Raw genomic sequence first — 11,279 nt, forward strand, 5'->3', positions numbered from 1 at the left:
AGCTCCACGTGCGAGTAAAGGGGGAGGCGATGGGTGACAACAGACACATAAGTCACGTTATTGCTTGGATTTTCACCTTAAGTCCCTGAACGTCACATTTTAACGGAAAAAAAAAAAAAAAACGCAATGCGACTTGGATGGACTACAGGACTTGCTATGAAGCCCTGGAGGTTAGCCCGCAGACCAAAAGGACTCAGTATGAACCCTAGAGGTTAGAGGTTAGAGAGAATAACAGGACTCGCTATGAACCCTAGAGGTCAGCCCGGAGACTAACAAGACTCGCTACCAAGCCACAAAAGCAGGCCGGGAGACCAACAGGACTCGCTACGAAGTTCTGGAGGTAGGACAGTAGACAGACATGACTCTATATGAAGCCCTAGAGGTCAGCCCGGAGACCAACAGGACTTGCTACAAAGCCACGGAGGTTGGATAGGACTCGCTTTGAACCCCTGGAGGTTCACTTCTTTATTTACAAGTACCATCTTTCAACCCAATACCTTAGAGTGCCTGTTTGATATATTTTCAGAAGTATATTGCAGATGCCTCCGATCACACGTCTGAATGGATGTGGCTTCTTCTGTGGCTGGTCTGAAACCGAATGGCTGTCTTTGTTGGTTTCCTCATCAGATGGCTGCTGGTTTTGCTGTTCCACTAATTCCCTCAGCCTTTTGTTCAACTGTTCCACGTCAAGCTCCAAGTTGGTGTTTTCCTCCTCCAAGAGGTAGTTCACCTGCTCGGAGACAGAGTTTTCCTGCTGCAGGGCAGTGTTTTTCTCCTCCAGTGCGGCGTTTTCCTCCTTCAGCGTGCTGTTTTCTTTCTCCAAGAGAGTGGTTTTCTTATACAGAACCTTCCTTTCCTGCCTCAGGTTGGAGACTTTCTCCGCATAAACTTTGTTTTCCCCCTCCAAGATGAAGTTTTCCTGCTGCAGGTGTTGTTTTTCACCTCCAGGGCGGTGTTTTTCGTTTCCAGATCCTTGCTTCCCTGCCTCAGGTCGGAGTTTTCCTTGACATTAACTGTGTTTTCACTCTCCAAGAGGTAGTTTACCTGCTCGAAGACAGAGTTTTCCTCCTCCAGGGCGGTGTTTTTCTCTTCGAGAGTGTTGGTTTTCAGCATCACGTTGATGTTCTCCTGCTCCAGAGCCCTGAATTTCTGCTTCAGGGCGGCGATTTCCTTGTCATAGTCAGTGTTTTTCTTCTGCATGACAGTGTTTATCTTCTCCAGTGTGGCATTATCCTCTTCTAAAGTTATGTTTATGTCAACCAGCTTTTTAAATTCTTCATCTTTCTCCTGAACAAGCTTGTCTTTTTCAAATGCTGCTTGTTCTAAGTTTATGACTTCAATTTTTAACTCCTCGTTTGCTTTCTTCAGTGAATGACTCTCAAGGGACATCCTGCCAATTTCTTCCAAGATGTCATGGAGCTTCTGTCTCTCTCTTGCCAAGATCTGTTGTACTTTTTCTTCCTCGGAGAAGGGTGCCAGGACCAACGGTCAAAAGAAAAGTTTGTGCCCCAAAACAGAAAAAGGGGAAAGGGGCGAGCATGTTACCCAACTGGTGCCTAGGAAGCCACCAATTCTGACTTTCTTTCTGGCTAATGTCCGCTCATTGGATAAGATAGTGGATTTGTTACATCTGAGGCTGAGAGTTTCTGCAGAGATGGACTGTGCCATTCTTTGCCTAACGTAAACCTGGCTTACAGCAACATACCGTTGAGCCTTCCAGATCAACAGTATTCAGTTATTCCAAGCGGACCGCGATCAACACTCAGAAAAAACAATGTATGTCAGAAGGAGGAGGACAATGTATGTAAGTGAATGCAGATTGGTGTGCGAACTGTGGACTGGTTAACAGCTGTCAGCCATCCTATCTGCCTCAGGAGTTTATTGCGGTGTTCGTCACCATTGTTTACATTCTACTGGGTGCTAACGGCAACAAAGCATCAAAGGAGCTATGACACCGTTAGCTCAATGCAGATGAAGCACCCGAAGGTGTTTTACGTGAGCTGGGGGACTTTAACCACATGAAACTGACGGACACTCTGTCCACTTTTTACCGGCATGTCATTCATCTTACACTCTGGGACTGTGTGCACACACCAGCATTCACGGTGCGTACAGAGCTCTTCCTCACCCTCATCTTGTCCTCTCTGACCACATCTCCATCCTGCTGGTGCCAGCATATCATCCGCTGATGAGACGGATTAGATCAACGAAGAAGACAGTCACTGTGTGGCCCAGAGATGCAGCCTTTGTGCTCCGGGTACTGTTTTCAGCCCCCAGATTGGCAGATCTTCTGAGAGGCAGCTACTTATGAGGGAGAGGTGGACCTGGAGGAATACACCTCCTCTGTTCTTGGCTTCATCTCCAATTGTGCTGATGATGTCACCACCACCAAGACAGAAACCTGCTACCCGAACCAGAAACCCTGGCTGAATGGTGAGGTGAGAACTCTGCTGAAAGCTAGGGACGCTGCGTTCAGGACAGGTGAGGCATCAGCACTCCGAGAAGCGACCCTAGCATGGATCGCTTCAATCAAGCGGAACAAATAAAAACTCTCACTGTGCTGCCTGTTGTACGCTGGACCAGGAAGGGTTTGAAAACCGCACTAGAAGCCACATCCATTCAGACGTCTTATTGGAGGTGTCTGCAATATACTTCTGAAAATGTATCAATTTTGTTATATTGTTTTGTGATACTAAAAATAAAATGGATTCAAGATGGTGGAACCCAACACCGAACAGTTCATGTAATTAAGCTTCTTATTATCGTTACACATTGTGTTTCAGACGAGATTCGTTCGTAAGTATTGGTTAATTGTGAAAATAATAACTGTCTCTTTATTTTGTGTATCTGTGGCGTAAATAATCTGTGTTTACATCATGTATGAAAATGCTTTTTTATTTTAGCTCGCAGAAAGAATGGCTAATTTGCAACGTTCGTTTGCTAATACTAAGCCTTGTATGTTACAGTTTACGATGATCAAAGTGATGGCAGTGGTCAGAGGCCACTCTTCAATAAACAAGTAAAAAGGAAAGAAGTTTGGTTATTGGAGCGTCGTCTGGCTGTCTACCTACTGAAAAATCAAAAACTCAGGGCGAGGACAGAACACTCACCCTCTGCATACATAATTGTAATGCAAGCATTAAAATGTACATAAGCATACCTTTCCATCAGTGTTGTGGTAAAGACCACCTAACCCGAGACCAAGACAAGAACCAAGACTTTTAGGGTCCGAGACCAAGTCAAGACCAAGACCGAGGGAAGTCAAGACCGAGTCAAGACCAAGACCAGCGGCCCACGCTACATGACACAATAAAATGTAAAATATGATCAAAATTGCATCTCAAATTGATCTGAAAGATCCATATTCCCATAAAAACACCTAGATATCAAATACTTAATAGATTTGACCAATATTAAATATTCCATCTCTGTGCTACAATCCGCGGCAGTCTCGTATCATCCCTAAAAAGATAACACCCTGGGCGTTTGCCCATATTGCTCATGTCAGAAACCTGTCTGCATCATTAAACATAGCAATTGAGGCAATGTCCTGACGGTAAATAACGCTCAACTATGAACACTGACAAAGGAACAACAAGCAAGAAGTAATCAAGTACAAGACGCTTATCGTGACTGTTGTCTCCCTCTCTCCCACTGCATGAAGCCAGGTAGTCTGACACCATGGCACACATTACAGGTGCCATTTTGAACAAAAATAATCAAAGAGCAATGTGCATTCTCTGCATGCTCTTTCGTTCTTGTGTTTTAGTTATTTGTTAATTTAAAAAATATCAACGTACATAATTAAATAAAATAATGATAGCTACTGCAGTGTACGCAGAGCATTACAAGAACAAAGAACGGGTGTTCTGTCAGGTCAGATCGTCTGTCGCGGCCTTCTCGTTTCCAAAAATCAATAATCCAACAAAGGCCGTGGGTGTTAACAGGTGGTTTTTGATTTGAACGCACTTCCGACTTAATTTGTTTGAAAAGCTATATTCTTTATTTCTTGTAAAAAAAATAGTGACAAAATAATTACCAAAAATGTCCTACAAATTAGTCAAAAAATGAAAGTAAACTTAATATGACGTTTCAAGTACAAAAAAATGAAAAGTGAAAAGTGAAAGTGGTCAAAAAATCATTTACAAAAAACCTCCCATCCACATGCCAAACAATGGCTCCACTCAGCACCCGGTGTGTTTTAATTACTCAAATTAATGGGAGGGTCTAACCAATTACCAACATACTCTGATCAATTCAAATATACAAATTAACTACAGATTTTGGATCTAAACTTAACTTAAATGAATTCTAAACTTCCCAAAATAGAAAACTAAATTAGTAGAAGTTACAAGTTACATAAAGTTTACATAAATGGCCACCACATCGTCAAACGCTTAGCACGAACTCACAACTATATATGTCAGACACGTCATTACCATAAGATTTAATTTAATCAGCAACACAGAATCATGATGTAGATCGTCATACACTTAGTTATTAACAGTTGTATGGCATCCTGACTTAGCGGTTAAGTAGGTTAATGAGTCTTACATGGGCGTGTGTTGTAGCTGACTCCAGGTACAGCCAGAACCTGATTTAAATACACTTTGAAATCACAACAACGCATTTATATCTATATAGTTATCATTGAAAACAATTTAATGACTTGTTTTCATCATAACTTGTTGCGTATGGTGAACTGACAACTCCTGACGGTCGGGCTTCTTAATGCGCATGCAGGCATGGTACTCACTGCGTGTATGCTATTCTGACAGCGTATGTAAGCTGATAGAACAATAGCTCTCAGCGACACTCCAGTCCTATCTAATAAGTAAAGAGCCGTGCAGAAGAATCGGACCGTTTCTGAATGTCACATCACTATATTGCATTTTATGCATCCTAAATTTTACATAGCGTATGAGTTTCACAGTTTGAGTTGAGTTGTTTACATAGAATGTAAACTGTACTGTTAGAACAGACAAATATCTGTATATATCAATAAATATATATATTTATTATAGAAAAATTAAATATGCATTTTTAAGGCTTTGGGAAATGACAAAAAGGAAACAGGCAGGGCCAATGTAAACCCTCCATGTATGGCTTCATCTGCAGAGGAAAGGTAAATGTTTATTTTGTTGTCATTTTCACTTGTCAGAAAAAAGAACACCAATTCTACATTGTTGTCAGTTTGTCAAAGTATGCTTCAGCAGAGAAGAAAAAAGTAATAAAAAAAAAGAAAACATTTATTTTGTGGAATCTTTCAAAAGAGATATGTATGAATGTCTCAAAAATTCTTACTAGTAAGAGTTGCATCCATTAGCTCTTTTTGTCCAATTTGCAAAACATATTAAGCATGTATTTTAATTAAGATTCCCCTGATCCAGAAAGGCATAGTAGATAACATGAACAAGCTTGAAGTGGAGGCCACTCAGCTGCTTGCTGCTGAGCTGTCATGCAAAGACTCCACCAACCCGCTGTGTCCCACCTCCCTCAATGACATATGCAGCCGCATGCACTCGGTCTATACCCTTTCTGTCTGTCATACTTTTGCTATTTTCAGAACGTCTGAAGGTGCACGTACTGCGCTCTGCCCTCATGGCCTTGTTAAATATTGCATTGAGACATTAGTTTCCATCATCTTAAATAACACGGAAAGAAAGTTGGCTGTATTAAGATGGGGTCAAAGAAAAACAACTAAAGATGAAAAGAAAGGGCTGAGAAGATGGGGAGACTTCAATTCATTTTTAAGAATGTGACGTTTTATTCATGTACGTTGTTTAAGGTCAAGTGTAAATTAATAAAGCAGGATGGCGAGAGACGTAAACGTCTGCAAAGGTGATCTGAGACACACCATATGTTTAAATAAACATCATATTGTTAATTTAATTTAGTAACATCACAAAGGTGGTTCCAAACGTTTATAGTTAGGTAGCAGCGGGAGTATTATCAAGGTGGATTTATTTCCCCCAACTTTTCTTTTGCTTGTTTGTTGTGTTTTTCTGGTGAACTTATTCAGCAAATTAAATACTGAGGATTACTGATAATACATTTACTAGTATTTCACACTAAGACTTTTAAGATTTTTCAACATCTTTCTGTAAATCATCTTTCCAGGGGGCAACTTATAAAACCTACCAGCTAAATTGTAGATTTTGCAAAGTTATTATCTTTTGCAAAATACTCTCTTTCAAACACATCCATGCCCTTGAATATTGCTGAATGTTTTTATGCTACCACCACAAGCTTTTTATATACAGTGTGATTCTATATTGTGGCATCATTCAACACAGTGTCTGAAAGTTTTAAGCGCTTAGATTTTGCAAAATACTTTAAGCTCAGTCCATTCCTATGAACTCTGACCACCTTATTCAGAGCTAATGAAGAACATTGTCCCACGACAATATGCTGCCATCACTATGACAACTTTCAAAGCTCCATAAGTATGTGCTAATTTGTGTTACTGTATCTCAAAAAGTCTTAAAATCCACTGAAGCCTGTGGTTGTAACCTAACAAAAAGTGAAACAGTTTAATCTGTCTGAATACTTTTGTTAGGAACTGTACATCCTAAAATCCTTTAATAGCTAACTACGATATCTGATGTGCAGCATGTCCTTACCAAATTAATACAATGAACAGAATGATTCTGTTAAGCATTCAGTCATGTAGAATATTCTAACACTGGATAGTATAATGTCAGGACAGATACACAGTACAAGTCAGGCTTATAAATAATGTGTGTAATTGAGAATCAAGCAATGGCAGTGAATTATGAGTGCAGAAAAGTCAAAGTCAAATACATTCATTTACAGAGAGAATAAAGGTTTGGCTCCAACCAAGGACCTTTTATGTTAGTTTTAGTAAAATAATACAAAAAGGAATTCTAAAAGCATCCAGTAGTTAATGGCTTACTTATTTTCTGCGCTCTTCTGTCAGTAGAAGAGAGAAGCCGAAGCAAAAGGAAGCGGGACTGCAAACTGCCAGGTCAAGAAGCTGACAGGAGAGCTTGCTCAAAGTAAAACAAAACATTCTGTCTCCTGTTTCCTCAAGCAGTTTATGCCTCTGCTTCCATTAACCTCCACGATGACAAGAAGAAAACAAACGGATACTCTCCGCCTCCCTGCGCCCAGTAGCACATGTGCTGCCGAGGTGAGGAACGGATCAGAGGCGACACAGATTAGGAGTCAACAGGGTTTCCTTCATATGGCTGGATGCAGCTGGAGGGCCGATTAGACAAGCCAAGCAAGGGTGAGGAAGGGGTACGGCCGATGCTATCACAGCCTTTCAAACCAACTTCCTTACTGGGAAGTCTGCAGACTACCGTGAAATTGATCAAGCTCCTTGAAAAGATGTTGTAGTATGTGTCAGTGACACGTCGAATGAGGGAAATGAGGATAACAGCTCTGTGAGGAAGCCTGTAGGGGATGATGAAAATACCTCTTTGAATGCTGTTGTTTATTCAATTCTCTTATTTGGATTTCAAAAGTGAAATCGGTTATTTCGTGTTTAATATGCGTTGTGTATGACTGTCTACTTCAAAGCAACCCAAAATGCTAACCCTCTTCGCATTAGAGCACACAAATTAACCAAAAAGGAACGAAAAGCAAAGGAGCATTTTTCCATTTTTATATTTTGTCTGGTTAAAATCTGTAATTTCAATATATTTTATTGAAACATAAACACCTGAAAAAAGCCATTACTAGGAAATGGCTGAAGGCAGAAGCTCCCAAAAGGGAAGATTGGGTTGACGTAATGCATAATATTTATATTATGGAAAGGCTGACTTTTTCCATCAGATTAGAATCTGGAAAATTTAAGAATTATTGGGAAAATTGGCAGGGTTTTATTTCACCTTGGAGATCAGACTTTAATGATTAATAGTGTGCTTATAGGAACCCTTATAGAGCTACAGACTGTAAATAGTTTACTTAGTTAATCTCTGATGAGTAGAGAGTTAAAATTGTGAGGACTCGGAAGAGAGGAGTGGAGAGGGAAGGAAAGAAAAAACAAATTTTGGATGATCTTTTTGTTTGTTCTGTATTTTTATTTTTCTTTCTTTTTTTGTTAAGGGAATGGATAGATATTATCTAGACTAGCAAAGTTGCTATGTCTAAGGCAGGTACAGACTGTATAGGCAGTTTTTCTTGATTGATATGTATGGAACATTTGGAAAAAGAAAACAGTGTAAAGTGTGTATGTAACCTTATATGGAAAAATTGTCAATAAAAATGTGCAAATAAAAAAAAAAGAAACATAAACACCTGAATTTATAACATTTCATTTTAATGCTTTCATAACAGATACACCGTTTAAATAAAGGACTGATAAATTTAAAAAGACAAATTTCAATATACAGCATTTGCTCAGTTTTAGCCTTTCTACTTTGATGCCAGGTAGAACCAAGATTGAATGGCCTGTTAAAAAAAATTAGGAGACCATCATCAAAATTTTTACAGCAATTTTGACCTGAGTGATGTAGGCAACCACCCTCTCCACATCACATGACACACACACACAAAAAGTCATAGAACTAAAAAGTGTTGCAAAATGTGAGTGGGTCAGTTTTAGACCACTATGAGCCATAAAGCAATGGTCATGACATAGGCTAATCCCTTCCAGCTATCAAGATATGAGTTATGGGACACAAGGATACTGTTAATGCTCCAAATAAGTTTTAATTTTATTAAAGCCTCCAATTTAAAAATATGATTACACAAAATTGTATTTTGCCACATATCCTTCTGCACAGGATTTGCATAAAACAGTTTTGCAGGTTAAGTTAGTGGAACAAATTGACATGGAAGTCCTCAGTAAAGTACAACTCCTCCTCAAAATCATTCATGTAACCCAATTAAAGGGATAATGAGGCATCACTGAGGTGTCATTTAAGAATACCATTATGTTGGCTTGTTTGCAATGTTTTATCACCTGAGAGTAGCTGAGGCATCCAGCACTGTCTGGAGGATACTGATAACCATGAGGGTTATGGGAGGAACAGCCAGAATATCTCTAAGGTTTTGTCTGAATGTAGCTGGAAGAAACACGTCTACATCACTTGAACAAGGATATCAACACAGGTGCAAATCAGTCTTTAATTTTTTCTGATCCATTTCTCAACTTATCCTCTACTGGTGAATATACTGTATAATATTTGGAATAAAAAGTAAAAAAAAAAAAAACCTACCTATATGTCGATAATTCATAGAAGGTATCCAAGGTATTATAGTCTGCTCTTAATAATAATAATAATAATAATAATAATAATAATAATAATTAATATTTTAGGTAGCTATTCTAAACAAATTTCCTGAAAGGAAACATTTGCAGTGAACACATTTTATAGAATGTCACTAGTAATTCAAACTTCAGACCAAAAAAATAAATTATGTCTAAGCAATGCAAACCGGATCCTAAAATGTGTATTCAATACGAAATCCATTAGCTTACTAAATTCTAAATGTAAAGCAGCAGAGCAGGGAGAGGCTCTGGACCATCAGTGAAAACATGAGCTGTTTGAAGCTTCAGTGCTGTTCAACTTACCTCGATTTTCTTTGACCTCAACCTGCCCCTTGAAATTAAATAACAGCTTAATCCACCTACACATGTTTAGAAAGGATGCAGAAAACCGGGTTTCATCAAGCGAGGATGAAAACGCATACAGCCGAAGACTGTGAAATTGTCACATTGAGTCATCAAATGCACAAGTTTCAGCGTGTGGCAGCAGGATCTTTGAAGTTTGAGACACAGTTATTCTCATTTTGTGTTGGAGTTTCTGCATCGTGGAGTGGGTGGTGGTCTTTCCAGTCCTTTGGCTGAACGCTAAGCATTTACTGAAGAAAACTGACTCATGATATGCTTTTATTTTTTTTGGATAACTAATTCACTCCTTTCCAGGATTTATGTACGTGTAGTCATGAAAACTTAAATCTTAAAGAAATATTTAGTGTTCTGGTTTATGGTCACTAAAAAAGATATTCACTTATCTAACCACAAAAAAGATAACTGATGATCACCATATCCTCCACCATGCACAATTTAATTAGTAGACAAAAACTATAAAGAGATGAAATGTTGATTGTCTGGTCTCATGGTAATTACTTAACCAAGCTTAGCCAGAATAAAATTATCATTAAAATATTGTCCTCCCCTATGTTATGAACTTATTGTGCTGTATTATGGTATTTCACCTCCATAATACAGCACAAGCAGTCACAAAATGAGAAAAAACAGCGAAGAGAGAGTGAGCCTATTCAGATGTAACAACTAATCAATTTCTCCTAAAAAAGTTTCTCAAAGTTTATATTAATCCCAAAATTATTCATACTCCTGGCAAGTTCAAGCTTAAATCTTTAAATTTAATCAAGAAGTTTCTTCTGACTCGACTCAGTATTAATGTACTGGAGTGGTTGAGCCAGAGTCCCAATTTGTATCTTATAAAGAATATTTGGAGGGAGATTAAAATTAGGGTAAACTTTGTTTTTGAAGCTCATCAACAAAGATAAATCCACAAAAATTAGGAAAAATAAGCAAGATGTTGATCCTGAAAAAAAAAAACTGTAAAGACTTGAGACAGGGAGAGAGGTTGACCTTTCAACAGGACAGCCACTATAAACATGCAGACAGATGTGAAATGGAAAGCCTTAGAGCAACACCCTGTGTTGAAATGGCCCAGTCAAATTCCAGTCCTAAATTCAATTGAGAATCTGAGCCCCAGGCTTGAAAGCTGAAAACTGCTTGGAAGGCATCTTATTGTATCTGATGTAAAACTAACTCTTCCTCTTTTTATTAACTAACTATTCTTTTTATTAGAGATTTCTGGACAAGAATGTTCAGCCCTAAGTTTGCGATTTAAGACAATAGCACACTTGACTTACCAAATCTAAATAGGTTTAAAAGCAAAACAAATTGAAGGTTTTAAAGGGGCCTCATCAAAACATGGTGTTAAATTTGATTGAGATGCTGTGGTCTGACCTTTGTGGACTTGTCCTGCTCAGAATCTGTTCAGTCTGACTGAACTAAGGTGGTTGATATTCCTGCACTGCAATGGAAAAGATTCATTGCCAGCGATAATAAATGCTTGATGGCAGCTGTTGCCTCCAAGGATGGCACAGCCAGTCAGTAGACAAAAACTATAAAGTGGGCTGCAGTCACTTTTCCACAATGGGCCAGGAAGTTTTGGATATCCTATTTCCTCTAAAAAAAAAAAAAAAAAAAAAAAAAAAAAAAAAAAAAAAAAAAAATTTTAAAAAAAATTTTTTTAAAAAAAAAATTTTTT

At 38.5% G+C, this 11,279-nt stretch overlaps 1 long non-coding RNA gene across 2 annotated transcripts; it reads left to right on the forward strand.

Annotated features, from left to right (window-relative positions):
• The first annotated feature begins 129 nt into the window (after positions 1-129).
• LOC106949025 (uncharacterized) lies at positions 130-406 on the forward strand. Of its 2 annotated transcripts, none has more exons than XR_001425306.1 (3): positions 130-211; positions 257-331; positions 375-406. It is a non-coding gene; the product is annotated as an uncharacterized LOC106949025 (long non-coding RNA). The 2 variants fall into 2 exon arrangements; XR_001425307.1 differs by having other exon boundaries at positions 130-196; positions 236-331.
• The last annotated feature ends 10,873 nt before the right edge of the window (positions 407-11,279 follow it).

The sequence above is a fragment of the Poecilia latipinna genome, unplaced genomic scaffold, assembly GCF_001443285.1.
Source record: "Poecilia latipinna isolate Pla-1442-1.1 unplaced genomic scaffold, P_latipinna-1.0 Scaffold320, whole genome shotgun sequence".
NCBI classification, from domain to species: domain Eukaryota; kingdom Metazoa; phylum Chordata; class Actinopteri; order Cyprinodontiformes; family Poeciliidae; genus Poecilia; species Poecilia latipinna.